At 36.5% G+C, this 14850-nt stretch overlaps 1 protein-coding gene across 1 annotated transcript in view; it reads right to left on the bottom strand.

Annotated features, from left to right (window-relative positions):
* The window catches only part of DOK6 (docking protein 6), a 363336-nt gene that overhangs the window by 232086 nt on the left and 116400 nt on the right, over window positions 1-14850 (bottom strand). The window lies entirely within an intron of this gene.

Below are 14850 nucleotides of genomic sequence, written 5' to 3'. Positions count from 1 at the left end.
TAATGCTCTTCTGTAAGTTGTTTGATTTGAATTTTCTGTTACTTGCAGCCAAAAACATTCTAACTGATAAAGCAGACCTACTCTTGAGCTTCCTTCATTGAACAATGGGAAATGGCCACCCCTGTCTGTTTGGCCATCACACAGTTAGTCAAAGTGATGACCAGAATCAGGGCCATGCCTCCTGTTTCTCAAACTAGTGTGCTCTTTTCATCAATTTATGCAATAGCTATTGCTTTGAGCATCATGTCATTTATTAATGGCAAATAATTGTTAATCAAGAAGTTATTGCAAGAAGGTGAAGTCAATGACAAAAAAAGACTCAAATTGTAAGGATGACAAAAGGAATAACAAGAAAACTCATTACTTTATTACCCCTAAAGTATTTTGAGGTAGTCTATTATAAAGTGTAGAGATAATCTATTTTTAGGTCTAAGAAATGCAGAAAATTAATCCATAAGAAAATATGTACTAAAGTAGGAAAACTATGTACTTCTTTCTGTCCTCCCTTCCTCCTCCCTGCCCTTTTCCTCTCCCCCCGCCCCCAACTTCCTTCCCTTTCAACCTCTCCCCTCTCTCCCCAGGATAAATTTAGCATGTCTAATAATATGTATCACTGACTCTAAAGAACAAAAAGGCATGAAACAGCCCAGTCAGCTAGAATACCATTCTTATTGTGAGAACTGTCGTTTTACAACACAGACATAACAGCAACTATACAGCTCTTGTAACTTCTCTTAGCAGATGTACAAAATGAAATCTTCATTATTGCATTGGGTTGAACAGTGGCCCCTAAAAGGTGTTTCCAAGTCCTAAGCCCTAGATCCTTTGAATGATCCTTGTTCGTTTCCAGAAAGAGCTCTTTGCAGAAGTGATTGAATTAGAGATTTTGGAGGAGATCATCTTGGATTCGGTGTGGGCCCTAAATCCAATGAAGTGTTCTTACACGAGAAGAGCGGAGGGGGCTTGGAAGCAAGGGCAAAGTGGCGACAGCCATGGGAAGGTGACTGATGTGACGCTGCCACAGGCAAAGAACAGTTGGAGCCACCAGAGGCTGGAGAAGGCAAGCGAAGCCGCCCCCAGAGGTTTTGTTAGAGCGCAGCCTTGCTGACACCTTGCTGTCTGACGTCTAGCAGCCAGGACCATGAGACGATCAATTTCTGTGACTTTCACTACCAAGTTTGTGGCAGTTTGGTAGACCAGCCCTAGGAAACGAATACAACTGCACACAATTATTTGATGATAGCTACCCCTGTTTGTTATAAAGTGAGTAGTCTTAAAGATAAAAATGACTCAAAAAAAAAATCACAAAACATTTTGTATATACTCCAATTTCTCTCATAAGAAAATAGTTTATGTTTTTTCACATTTTTATTTATTTAGAGAGGCAGAGAGAGTGGGGGAGGAACAGAGAGGGAGAGAGAGAATCCTAACATGGGGCTCGATCCCGCAAACCATGAGATCATGACCTGAGCCAAAGTCGAGTTGGACGCTTCACAGACTGAGCCTGATAGTTTCTTAAAAAGCAAGGATACTAGGTCAAGATCTCACGGTTCATGGGTTCGGGCCCTGTGTGAGGCTCAGTGCTGACAGCTCAGAGCCTGGAGCCTGCTTCCGATTCTGTGTCTCCCTCTCTCTCTGCTCTTCTCCCACTGGTGCTCTGTCTGTTGAAAATAAATAAATGTTTAAAAAAATTTACAAAGCAAGGATAACTCTGCTTATCACGACCCATCTAAAAGCATTAAATATGTGTTTTTTTTCTTTTTTTATCGGTGCTTAATCAAATGATCATGCAGCTCCATGACATGGCTCCCCCAGAGGTCAAGCACATGGGAGGCGGAGGACCATTCACACAAGTCCTCTTTGCCACTGAGGTCTGCCAGTGTCGGGGTCCTGGGGCAAATGCAGTGATACGGTACTAAAACATGAAAAACCATTATTTTCTAGAAAAATCATTTATTGATTTCTGAGGGGGGACCACCACTGAGGCTGACCTGATACGGAGCTGGTGAGATCCTCAATTTTCAGGTTGTTATTCCCTTTAAACTAGGGTATCAGTGAGTAGGCGCGGAGAAAATCATGCCAAAAGAGACAATTGAAAGGTCCAGATGAAAAGTTCTGACAGCTCCAGAGATTTTTGGCTTCTTCTGTGCTTGATTATAGTCTCTATGTAGCCAATAATAACTTAACTTCACTGGCTTGAACACATTATCAGGGAACAGAAAAGCATCACCATAGGGAGCCTACCATCAGCCTGAAATATCAGTACAAATAGCGTTGAAAAGACTGTTGGTGGGACTCACTCTCTTCCTTATAGCAGAGTTAGGAGGAATCTCCTATCTGACCTTTTCAAACAAATCAAACATCTCTTTGCAGAAACTTCCTCTGTGGTCTCTAATCATAGATTTGTCGGTAATTGTCACAAAGATCTGAAAATTCACTAATATCTGAGCAAGAGGTTATATGAATTGTGCATTTTGGAACTCTGCTCTTGTTGGTGTTTTTTGGAACCAAAACATAGGAAAAGGTACCTGTTGATCAAGGAAGTTCAATGTTAGCTGTGTACATCTGACAGCTAGGAAGAGTTACCACGAATTGACCAAGACTGCGGACCTTCCGTTACGTAGCAGCAGATGGAAAGTAGTGCATTAAGAAGGTCCAGCACTGGTGGCATGAAAAACAACTGACAACAGCCCTGGAGGCCCTTGCTGTAAAAAAGCTGTTGCAGCTGTTCAAAGACACAAAGCCGTGTTTACGCACAAAATCTGCAAGGGCACGTCAGGCACCCTTTACAAGCGTCACAAGCTGGGATCCTCCTGAAAACAAGACTGGAAAAGTGCAAGAGAACCTGCCTGCAGGTTAAGACCCTGGATGAATAGTTGAAATTATGGCTGCCTGGATATCCCATCAAATCTGGTTCTCAGGCAAGATAATACGGATGCCAAAAGCAGTGCGATGCATCCTTATAGCCTGTCCTAAGTGGTTTTGGAATCCATAGATACATACATAGCATAGCAAACAATTTTTTAAAAAGGACAAATTATAGCCACAGGTGACAAAATTATCTGACAGTTCACAAGGAAGTTAAATGCTAAATCTGTCCCACTCATAAGCAAAGATGTGGAAGTTCTGCCAGATAAGATTAAGAGTCAAGTTACTTTACATTGTCCGTACAGACCTACACTTTCATATCTACTATCAACAACAAAACAAGTATATAGGTTTTTCTAGTCCATCTGTATTATTTATAAAACTTGAACAGGTATCAGGCGATAAAATAGGATAAGTAAACTCAAAAGACCCAAATTATACCAATTACATTATACCCCCATAATACAACATAACTAAAATTTATAATAAATGGATGATGAAATATTCCACACATATAAAAAGTAAATAACATATTTCTAAGAACATCTGAGTTAAAAAGGAAACTATCAGTTAAGTTACAAAATACATTTTAATGAAAATGGGACAGTACACATTAAGATTTGAGACACTAAAAAAGAAATACATGAAAAACATGGCCTGAAAAATACTTTTCATGAATAAAAAAGGTTGAAAAGAAAGAACTCAGGCATTCAGTTTAAGAAGTTAAAAAGAGAAAGAGCATTTCAATAAATAAAGAAATAAAAAAATAATGGCAGAAATCACTGAGATGAAGAAAAAAATGACAAGTTTCCCAAAAGCAAAAATAACAAGTTTCCATATGGAAAGATTAATAAAAGGGATGTGTGACAAGTTAGATGAAAGAAAAAAGAAAGAAGGTGGAGATAAGTACAGCATTGAAAAGGGAAAAACTGAACAAACAAAACATCTAAATATTAATAAGCTTGCAAACAAATGAATACTAATTTGAAAACCTAGATGAAAAGATATACATTTAGAAAAATACTAAATGTTAAAAGGTGAGAGCAAAAAAATTAGAAAACTTAAACAAAACAATACATTCATCTCCTAACAGTTCATTTCTAGACTATTTCATAATTGAGTTTTACTAAACTTGCAAGATATGATTAATCAATATCTTCTGCAAGATATTCCAGAAAAAAAAAAAAAGCAAACATGTTTTAGCTTTCTGAGCCTGGTCTAATATTGATCCTAAAATAAGATATGAAAAATTAAAAAAAGTTATTTTACTTATTAATGAAAAAAAATCCCAACATGCAAGTAAGGTTTATTTCAGGAGTAAAAGTATAATTCACATCAGAATGTACCCAAATGAATTTCTCAAAATTACAGATTATGTGAGAAAAATCACATAATTATCTCAGCAGATAAAAAATCAAACCACTGATAAAGTTCAACACATTTTATGAGAAAGTAACTCATACTCTATCAAGAATAGAAAGGGATTTACTTTGTTTAAAAGGTTAAAGATGAAAAAATACTTCATGCACAAGCATTAGACGCATTCCATTTATTAGTAGAAACTTGGCAGGTATGCTTCTATCGCTGCTTTAAGGTAAACATGTCCTGGAGAATAAGGAAAGAAGAAAAAAAAAAAAGAAAGAAAAAGACTAGGAAAGAAATAAATGAAACTATCAATATTTGTAGGCAATGATCACTGACATACAGATGCTAACAGTCAACAGAAAAACTATTAGAGACAACAAAAGCTTTCAGCAATATTGTCAATTACAGTAAACACAAATAAACAATGGAATTTCTCTACATTAGTTATTATTAATCAGAAAATAAAATAAAATACAACAAAATACAACAAAATACAATACAATACAATACAATACAATAATACCTTCACAATAACAACAAAAAAAAAACAAACCCTGTGAACTATCTAGGAATTTTTTTTTTGAGAAAAATTTAAACCTTGAAGAGAAGCTGAGTAAAAAGAGGGCATCATATACATGTTCTTAGACAACTGCTAAAGCAACTTCAAGAAATGAGAACCAAATGTGTTGTGGAAGAAATAGCCTACCAAATGTCCCAGCAGAGCGTGATAGCACGGTAACTTTTTAAAACAACAGGCATGTTAGGGCTACAAGAACAAATGAGTAGACAGCACAGAATAGAGAAATCGGAGAAAACTGTGTGTGTTGTGTGTAACGTATGTCACCATAGTAACTATAAAGATAAAAAAAAGTTTAATAAATGGGTGAGTGAAAACTGACCCCTGAATATTTTAAAAAAATGAAATTCCTAATTCCATATACAAATCTGAACACCAGATAGATGAAAGGCAAAAATATTAAAAGCAAAACTATAATGTTAACTGAATAAAATGTAGGATAATATCTTTCACGATGTGTGGGGTGGGTTAGTATTTCTTAAGGAACGACTAAAGCCGAACTCACGAAAAATTTGAAAACATCCAAATTTGCAAATTTCTGTTTAATGCAAGACTCCACAAAGTTATAGACAGATGACAGAGGTGAGAAATTATTTACCGTGTCTGACCCTGAAGTAATCTAATATTTAGAAGAGACAAAGAAACCTTACAAAACAGCAAGAAAAACGCAGGAACTCTGGTAGGAAAGTGGACAAATGATATGATTGGGGAATTCCTGGAAGAGCAAACATCGAAAGCAAACAGGCGTAGGGAGAATTTTTCAAATTAATTGGGAATAGAAAAACCCATGGTAAAACACAACTTCATATCGATTTACACGCATCAGATTCAGAGAAGTCAGTAAATAATGGAAAGTGTCCATGGGAATGCGAGAGTACAGAACCCTCACACACCCAGTAGATGTGAAGAATGGAGAGGCATTCTGGAAAGTCACAGGTAGTACATATTTAAGTATTCATATAGCCTTAACACAATGATCTCATTCTTTTTATATGTCTCAGAAAATTTCTCATGTTGGGTCATAAAAACACAGTACAAAAATCTTAATTATGGTATTGTTTGGGATAATGAGAAGTTCTAGCAACCTAGTTTCTGTTACTAGGAGAATGGAAAAGTAAAATATAATGGGTGGAAACTATAGGGTATCACGTAACAGAAGCAAGTGGCAAAATGGACACCTAGAAATGCAAATGGATCTTAAAAGCCACAACGCAGCATGAATAAAAATAAGAAACACAGTAAGTTAGAATAGAATAGTACTTAAGTGAATTAACAATGTAGTACATGTTCAAGAAATCAACAGTATACATTTGTAAGAATCCCACAGTTTCCCATCAAACTTATTATAATTATAATGATTATCTTTAGAGGAGGGGAGATAAATGGGGTTAAGGATGGGAATAAAACAGATTGATCAAATATTGCAGAAAAGGATGATGATAGCAGCCATCAAGTAATACAATGAACTCAATCTGCAGCTGAGTCTTATTATACCTGAAACAGAAAGAGGAAGGAGGGAGGGAAGAAAATCCACTTCCCTCAAAAAGAAGTCAACTGAATGATGATGTGTGAAATTCTAGCAAGTCAACCGCTATTAACAATTATATGCCTATTACAATTTACCCGGGCTCTGATTTGTCTTCAGCCTGGCTGTCTATGGCTTGGTATATGATACCACTTAACATAACTAATGGGCACAATTATGTTCCTCTAGTAAAGGACACAGAGTGGAAAAGAGTATTGGTATGATCATTAATATATATCCGTCCCAAAGAATACAAAAAAGCTGAAGGAGACTATGGTTATTTTTCTAAGCTTATGAGACCAGTTCTAGGTGTGCCCTATTAGTTAACTACCAATCATGTTTAGCTAAGGTTTACCTATACACCTATAGCATCTAGACATGATATCCAGCATTATTTACTCTTTTTTATTTAAAATAAAAAATATATATATAGTTTCAAGTACTGAAGAACTCAATTAACAATGACTGAAATCTTGCAGATGCAAACTGTGGCCTATGGGCCAAATCTGGTCTACCGTGTATTTTCCTAAGTAAAGTCTTATCAGAACACAGCCACAGCCATTTGTTTATATATTGTCTCTGGCAGTTGGATGTACTCTAAGTGCAGAGTTGATGAATGGCAACAGAGATCTTAGAATCTGTGAAGTTTAAAATTTTTACCATCTGGCCCTTTACAAATAAAGGTTTGCTAAGACACTGATTTGAACAAACAGTTCAAACTTTTCACATAAGAACTCTGAAGCAGGCAGTTATTGGTGTTGGTCCAGTGGTTTGATGATATTAGAAGAAGCATCTCAGGGCCAAATATTTGTCCTACCCTTCTCTTTTCTCTTATGCTCATTTCCTCATGGGTGCAAAATGGTGGCTGCATTTCCAGCCATCATGTTTTCAATTTAGGAGAAAGGAATAAGGGACATCGCTGGCCATAGCAGAAAATAAAATCTCTTCTGTACCTTTTAGCAGGCTTAAGTTTATATTTCATTAGCCAGAAAGGGACCTTTCTAACCACAGGAAGTATGAAAAAGTGACCATCCAGTTTTCTCCATCTCTATGGTGGAGATGGGAAAGGAAGAAGTGAGTTACAAATGGGTGGTGAATTAGTTAAACCCCATGCCTGAAATGTCAAAGTTTCATCATGTTTCATTTCAAATACAATGTCTTTAATGTTTATACCTCCTACACATTATGAGGGAACAGTAGCTCTCTCACTTTGCCAACCAAAAAATTCTTTCCCAAATTAAAAATACAATGAAAATTTACATGATACACTGAAGTTAGATCACAACACAGCTACTCCAGGTGTACCTGACCTATCAATGGAACTTGTTAAAAGCAGTGTTTTCTCCAGCTGGTCACAGAGGAGAAGTCTGAGAGTTAAAGCTTCAAAGAATTCATTGTGCCACTGCTGTGTTGGGGAGGGAAAGAACCACATGTCAAGGATTTCAGGTAGTCTCTAGCACTGAGAGTGGTCCCTTCTTGACCAGTCAACAAGGTAACAGGGGCATCAGTCATGCAGCTGAAGGAAACTAAAATCACCAACCATATTAGGCACTTGGAAGCAGACTTTTCTCTAGAGCCACAAGATAACTCGGTCCAACTGACTTCAGTGCCCATGAAACCCTCAACAGAAACACCAGCCATGCTATACCTGTGCCCTACAGAACTAAGGGCTCATAAATAGGTGTTTTTTCAACCCCTGAATTTGTGGTAACTTGTTACGCAACAATAGAAAATGAAAACTGTGCTATAATTATTGTTAGTGATTGTACTGCAACCTTTGGGGATAATGACGAGTCCAACTATATTGGTTTTTGCAAAATGGAACTGGAATAAAAGATATAAAGGTTGACTTTTTCGACCACTATCAGAGTTGGCTGTACCAGCTGTAAGTCTAGGAGAATATCATGGCCGCCCCAAGCTTAGGGGGACAGCTTCCACTACCCCCAGACAAACCTTTTACAAAAAGATAGAAAGAATCTGGAAATTTCCAGGTATGGCAAATCATGTTAAAATGTAATCTAGTACACTGGACATGTAAATCTGATTAACTTGATTAAAACATTTTCTGGAAAAGGAGAAGTAGGAGAAAATAGATGCATTTGTAAGCAAACATCATCTCTCTCATTCTCTCTGTCTGAGAACAAAAACAAATAAACAAAAAAACAACAAAACAAGGAAGCAAAAAATAGAATTTCCCTGGACACTGGTTAGCAAGAATTCAACCATTTCTTCAGGAGGTCAAGTTATGTGTGACAATGATTGTGAGTAGAGCAAATGCAGCTGTTCTCATCAAGACAAGCAATTTCACCAAATTTCAAAACCCACCGTTCCCTAAATGAAGAACCTGTTCTCTAATCAATAAAATCAGTTTAGTGACTGCTACTGACTCGTCATCTTGGGTTGTTAGTGGAATCTTCAAATTCTGACTTTGTTCTTTGTACAAGTGTTACATGTAAAAAAGGCTTTAATATTTCTAAATATTATGTGCATTAAACTAAATACAAAACGCCATTGCTACTTATAAAAGTTTCTATTTCTAGGTAGACATTTATAGTGAGGTACAATATATTAATTCAAGAATGAATCCTCACTGAAATATTTTTCAACTTGTAAGCTATAAATGAATATGCATTCATTACTTGTGGTATAATATGTGATTTTCCATGAATGGCAGAAAAACAATTTGCCTTCAGTGACCATTACGCATTAAGCGTGTCTCCTGTTACATCTGTCAGATATTGCACAATTAACCAGACTCTGGGTAAAAAAAGAGATGTTTCAAAACCAAAAATGCATTGATGATATTCCAAAATAATAAAGAAAATTGGATCTAATACATTAAATAAATGTAAAAATGCTTCAGAAATGATGGAGATAATGTCATCACAGAGTTGTGCTATTGAATATTCTTCCTCAAATTACTATCTGATTTACCACATAAAATGACTGGTTTGAAGTTACAAGTTACGTTATCAGGCAAATTAGTCTCAAAATTTTTCTAAAGTTGGTATGAATTATTTCCCTGGTTTCAAAGATACAAAATCTGAGGCAGAAATGACTGGCACAATCATAGTTATTTTACAAGTTACATACTGTCTTACATGAAATTATCATCTCACTTTGTGAGCTATGGTATGACTTGCATTTTACACATAGTAGAGTGAGGGAAAGATATTATTTAAGTCATCTTATGTGGCTTTTTTTTTTTTAGATGTAGTACCATTGTGGATGACTGCCTCACACACAAATGGATAGTTTTAAAAAGTCAAATAAAGACAGTAATTTTGCTAACATAAATCATATTTTTCTGTATACTCTAAGTCAAGTCCAGATCGGTCTTATGGATATTTTCTGAGTCTGATTCCTTCTCAGTGAACCGATATCTGTTGTGGAGTAACAAGTTATAAACAAAAACCCTGATTACTGAGTGATCTAGTTTCCATGGCATCCTTCAACTGCCCAAAGTGATACTTATTGGAGATATCTTAGATGTTGTAAAATTTTAATTGAACTTGATTCAGCATAACAAAGATTAAGTTTAACTCTGAGAGTTCCCTATTAGTATTCTGAGATCACAACTTTGCTGATGCCCTCCACGTGAAGCTCTTACCACCTGGTCTCTCTTGCTAATTTTAGAGCTGTCCATTCACGACCCACCCATCTCTGTCAGAGACATAAATTACACAGGGGGTGCATCATGTCTTGGGCATTTCCACCCTTCTTTTCCTCCTACATAAAATGCAACGTTTCATATTCCATTTCTTTAAGTCATCTTTCAGTGACTAACATGTGATCAGATAATATGAATAAACCAATAAATAAATGATCAGGGGTTCATGTGTGACTGTGTCAAGAATCAATGGGTATGTTAATAGCTTGGTCAAAAAAATTGAGACTTCTTCAAGATAAGAGATTACAGACAGATGAATGAATGAATGGATGAATGAACAACTGGGTAAGATGCCCTAACGCGATCAAATGATTACCACTCTGGGAACTTCCAACAGACTTCCAACAGACTTCCAACAGATCAAATGACTACCACTCTGGGAACTTCCAACAGACTTTTCAAGAGACACCAAGCCTTTAACACACTTCACGTCACACCAAGTACTGTGCTCATCCAAGTACAACTACTGGAATCAAAATGAAAGTGTTCCACATAACACACTATACACACGTGCTGTTGACACATTTACCTGTAGTTTGGCTCCTCTGTTTAAGGGTACACTGTATCTCCAGGAAGGATGCCTTCATCTTTTCCCCAAGTTTCTCAGATGTTTGCTTTACATAAAGATAAATAATGACAACTCCAACCAAGAGTAAAGCAGATAGAACAAAATGATGCTTCCAATATCAGGTTGTAGGGGATTCAGAAATAAGATTCATCCCAATACAGGCATTGATTTTCTGGAATCACGTAGTCCTCATCACTGGAAATTCACATAGTTCTATCTTCATTCATTCTTGTCAGGGATTTTATTTATACTTTCCTCCCTACAGACAGCACTCATATTTATTTTATTAAAATTTCTATGAACTGTTTCTTTTTCATCTGCTTAGAAAATTAAGGAAAATTTATTAGCTGATTCTATGTAAATTGCTTTAGTTCAGTTTTCATTGAGGATAAATTTGTTTTGAATATCTGTTATGACAATTATATACAGCTACATTTCCAATCCTAATGCATTTTTAATAACTTCCTTCAGCAGCCAGTGATTTGAATTTCAAATTTCTTTCTACCAAGAAGTAAAAAAAAGTATATACCATTTTATAGCAGTTTCATATAAAAATTGATTTATGCAGCAAGATCTCTCTCACAGTAAACATATCAAAAGTCTAAATGGGACCATTAATACTCATAAGCTTTATAATATGTATGTTCCAGATAGAGTATAGGACAAAGTTAAAGTTGGGGAAGAAGTAATTCTGTCCTTAGCTATTTTTCATAAAGCCCCTCACTAAAGTTGGAAATCTATCACTCATTTGATTACTTTGATTTAGTGCTATTGAGCACTGTAGCAGATTTGGGGGCCTATCAAAATAACTGACCAAGCACAAGTTCAAAGTATTTAATAATTAACAAATAGAACAATTGGGGAATCCATATTAGTCTACTTTAAACTATCTTGAAAATGAAGATTTTGTTTTACAATTCTGGAGATCTAAGATTTGAATTGACCATTAATTACTCAAAGGAAAACAAAGATTTTTAAAATGTCAGCCTTTTACATAAAGAGATCTCCCTTTATTTAACCAGACCATTAGAGGGAACTGAGAAGTTCACAGCTCTCCAAAAAAAGGATTCATAATTCTTCTCAGGGAAAAAAAAACATGGGAAGGGATGGTTCAGTTTTTGATTTTGCAGAAACAAAAGTATAGGTCAGGATAAAAATATCATGAATATGTATTTGTAACTGCTCATTTGCCTTGATGGCTAGTTGTTCGGGGCTTGGACAAATGAACACCGTCTAACCTCTGGGGTGGTGTTTTCAGGAACAGCAGGATAGTAGTTTTCACAGTTTTCTTGTCAGTAAAATAAACAATTCTTTCTTTAGAATTATTAAAACTTTCAGTTGGGAAGTTCCAGTTAAACAGTCTTGATAATCACTATAAAGGACTTAAATACTCTTCAGGATTTTAACATTTCTTTTACTAGCATTTCCTCCTTCAAGTGCCACTTTACATAATTTTCTACCATTTTTTGAATTGGTCTTTTTTTTTTCCATCAAGTGTCAACTCTTTTGATTTGTTAACTCTTGATGAACTTAGATTTGAAATCCCTGTAAAATACACTGAATGTCACAAGACTGGTACCCAAGTCCACGTCTTTTAGAGGAAAGAGTTTCGTTTCAACTGATCAAGCTTTCACAGACACACATTAGTACACACCCACCTTAACATCACCATCCAGGAGCTCTCCTGGGCATTTTCAATGTAATCTGCCTGCAGTTCTAACTGTTTAAGGAAAAATATCTATCTGAATGTGCCGTAGAGACACCTAATCTAACAGGCCAAGAAGGCCTTCTCTTCACCACTGAAAACTGCTCCTGTGCACAGGGTTCCTGTCTCTGTCACAGCATGACCACTCATCTGTCACCCAGTCTGGAAGAGACAGCAACTTGTACTCCTCTCCCGTTTCTCCTATAGCCAGTCAGTGAAGGCCTGTGATTTTTACTCAAAGTCTGCTCTTCTAGTCTTCCCCATCTTCATGAATTTCACCATCCTCTTGTCTGTTGCTCAAACCCAAACTCAGGAATCTCCACGAGTCCTAACCTTTCACGAAGACCCAACATGGAGTCCCAAAGCACATCTTGTCAGGGTCCACACATCATATCCAAAATGCATCCTTCCATCTCCAGCTCCAACAGTGACACCTGTACCCGAGTCACCGTCACATCTGGCCTAGACTGAAACGGCTAACATCAGAGCGCCTGGGTGGCTCGGTCGTTTAAGGTTCCGACTTCAGTTTGGGAGTTTGAGCCCCAAATTGGGCTCTCTGCTGTAGCACACAGTCTGCTTCAGAGCCTCCCTCTCCCTCTGCCCCTTCTCCACTCTCTCTCAAAAATAAATAAACATTAAAAAATGGCTAACATTTACTAAAACTTACTATATGCCAAGTAACTAGTTGTATACTTAGCTATAAAATTTAATTTGTTAATAATATCTTATTATACTTAACCTCATTTTATGCCTATAGTACCACTTTTTTCCTTACCATAACCCTTCTTTGGGTTATAATTGGTTATACTATTATAATCTGAATCTAAAAGAGGAGACAAATTAAGTGTGTAAACAGTTTATGCAATTTCCCACAACTGTTGAATATGCAAGCTAGATTCTAGAGTCTACAATCTTACCCAGTGCGTAATGTGGTTAAGTGGTTTTTATTCCAGCTTGATTATTGAGATATAATTGGCATATCACATTGTATACGTTTAAGGTATACAATGTGGTCCTTTGATACATGTGTACATTGTGAAATGATTACCAAAATAAGGCTAGTCAGCATCTCCCTCCCCCCCTGGTCAGAGGGTAAGATGAATAAGTTCTGGAAATTTAATGTGTAGCATGATGATAACAGTTAACGATACTGTAGTATACACTTGAAAGTTGATAAAAGAGCAGATCTTAATCTTCTCGTCACACACACACACACACACACACACACACGTGATTAAGATTCTTGATCTTTCTCAACAATTTATTTTCCAGGGTGATCTTTCTCCTTCTTGAGGATTCTGCCTGAGTCTTGAGTGCATGGACTCTGGGTTCGCTGGCTGAAGAGCATCCCGCATTGACCAGTGGGCAGCGGTTCTGACCAGGAATCCAGAGTATAGAGTATGCTCAGCCTTTCAAAATTTTACTCAAAAACTAAAGGTCACAGACTCATGTTTCACAACTTTGCAGTTTTTCACAAAGTCAGGTTTAAAAATATTGCCACGATCACAATCCTAATACAAAATACCAATGTAACTTTAGACTTCAGATAATTTTTCACGCAGAAAGAATATGCACACTATCTTTGATACTCTATCTCCAGTAGTCTTCAAAAAAGGCATGTAAAGAACATGTACACATGAGAAAACCAAACTCCCGTGAGCTAGTAAGTGGTTGGGCAGGAACGTGAGCTTGGATTCTCTGACAGTAAATCTATACTAATATTTAGAATACCTCATGGAGAGTTAAAGAAATTCAAATGTTACGTTCTCTGATACAGTTTCAAATATAATAAAAATTGCTGCGAGTTACTTGTGTAACAGAGTTGGTTAGTCCATTAGTGTAGAATAATCCATTTTTAAAAGGACTTCATCATTTAGAGAATTTTTAAGTTCACAGCAATATTGAACTCAAGGTACAGAGATTTCCCTATTCCCTCCCCCTTTAATAACATCCCACCCCAAAGTGGTACATTTGTTACAAGTGATGAATTTACTTTGACGCAACATAATCACCCCAGGTCCATACTTTACAGGAAGATTCATCCTCAGCATTGTACACTGAGTTTGGACAAATTTCTGATGACATACATCCTGCATTATGGTATCATAGAGGACAGTTTCTGTGCTAGGTCTATTTATCCCCTGCCAACTCCTGGCAAGCACCCTATTTTTAATAAAAGGAGGAATTAGACCATATATCACACAAAATAAATTCCACAGAATCACTACATCATTCAGGGTAACTACTCTGTACTACCAACCATGAGAAATTAGATGTTTTACGGGGCTTATTGAAGCATTTCGGCAACAAACAAAACTGCTTCACAGTTCTGAGTTCTGACCGGGAATTCTGACCATCTAATTATCAAATCCTTACCTGTGTTTTGATGTTATCACCAAACACAACGCTAGGTAGCAATTTTAGTATCATTCTAGGGTTGTTTCCTACATACTTTTAATTCTTGGTAAATGGATATTTCATTCATGGAATGTGTGGCTACATCTCTCTACACATCAACATATTCGATGATCCTTTCCTGTTAAAGCCATCTAACAGCAAATACTATGCACAT

This window comes from Leopardus geoffroyi, chromosome D3, assembly GCF_018350155.1.
Source record: "Leopardus geoffroyi isolate Oge1 chromosome D3, O.geoffroyi_Oge1_pat1.0, whole genome shotgun sequence".
Lineage (NCBI taxonomy): Eukaryota > Metazoa > Chordata > Mammalia > Carnivora > Felidae > Leopardus > Leopardus geoffroyi.
This window is presented reverse-complemented; position numbering and strand designations above follow the sequence as displayed.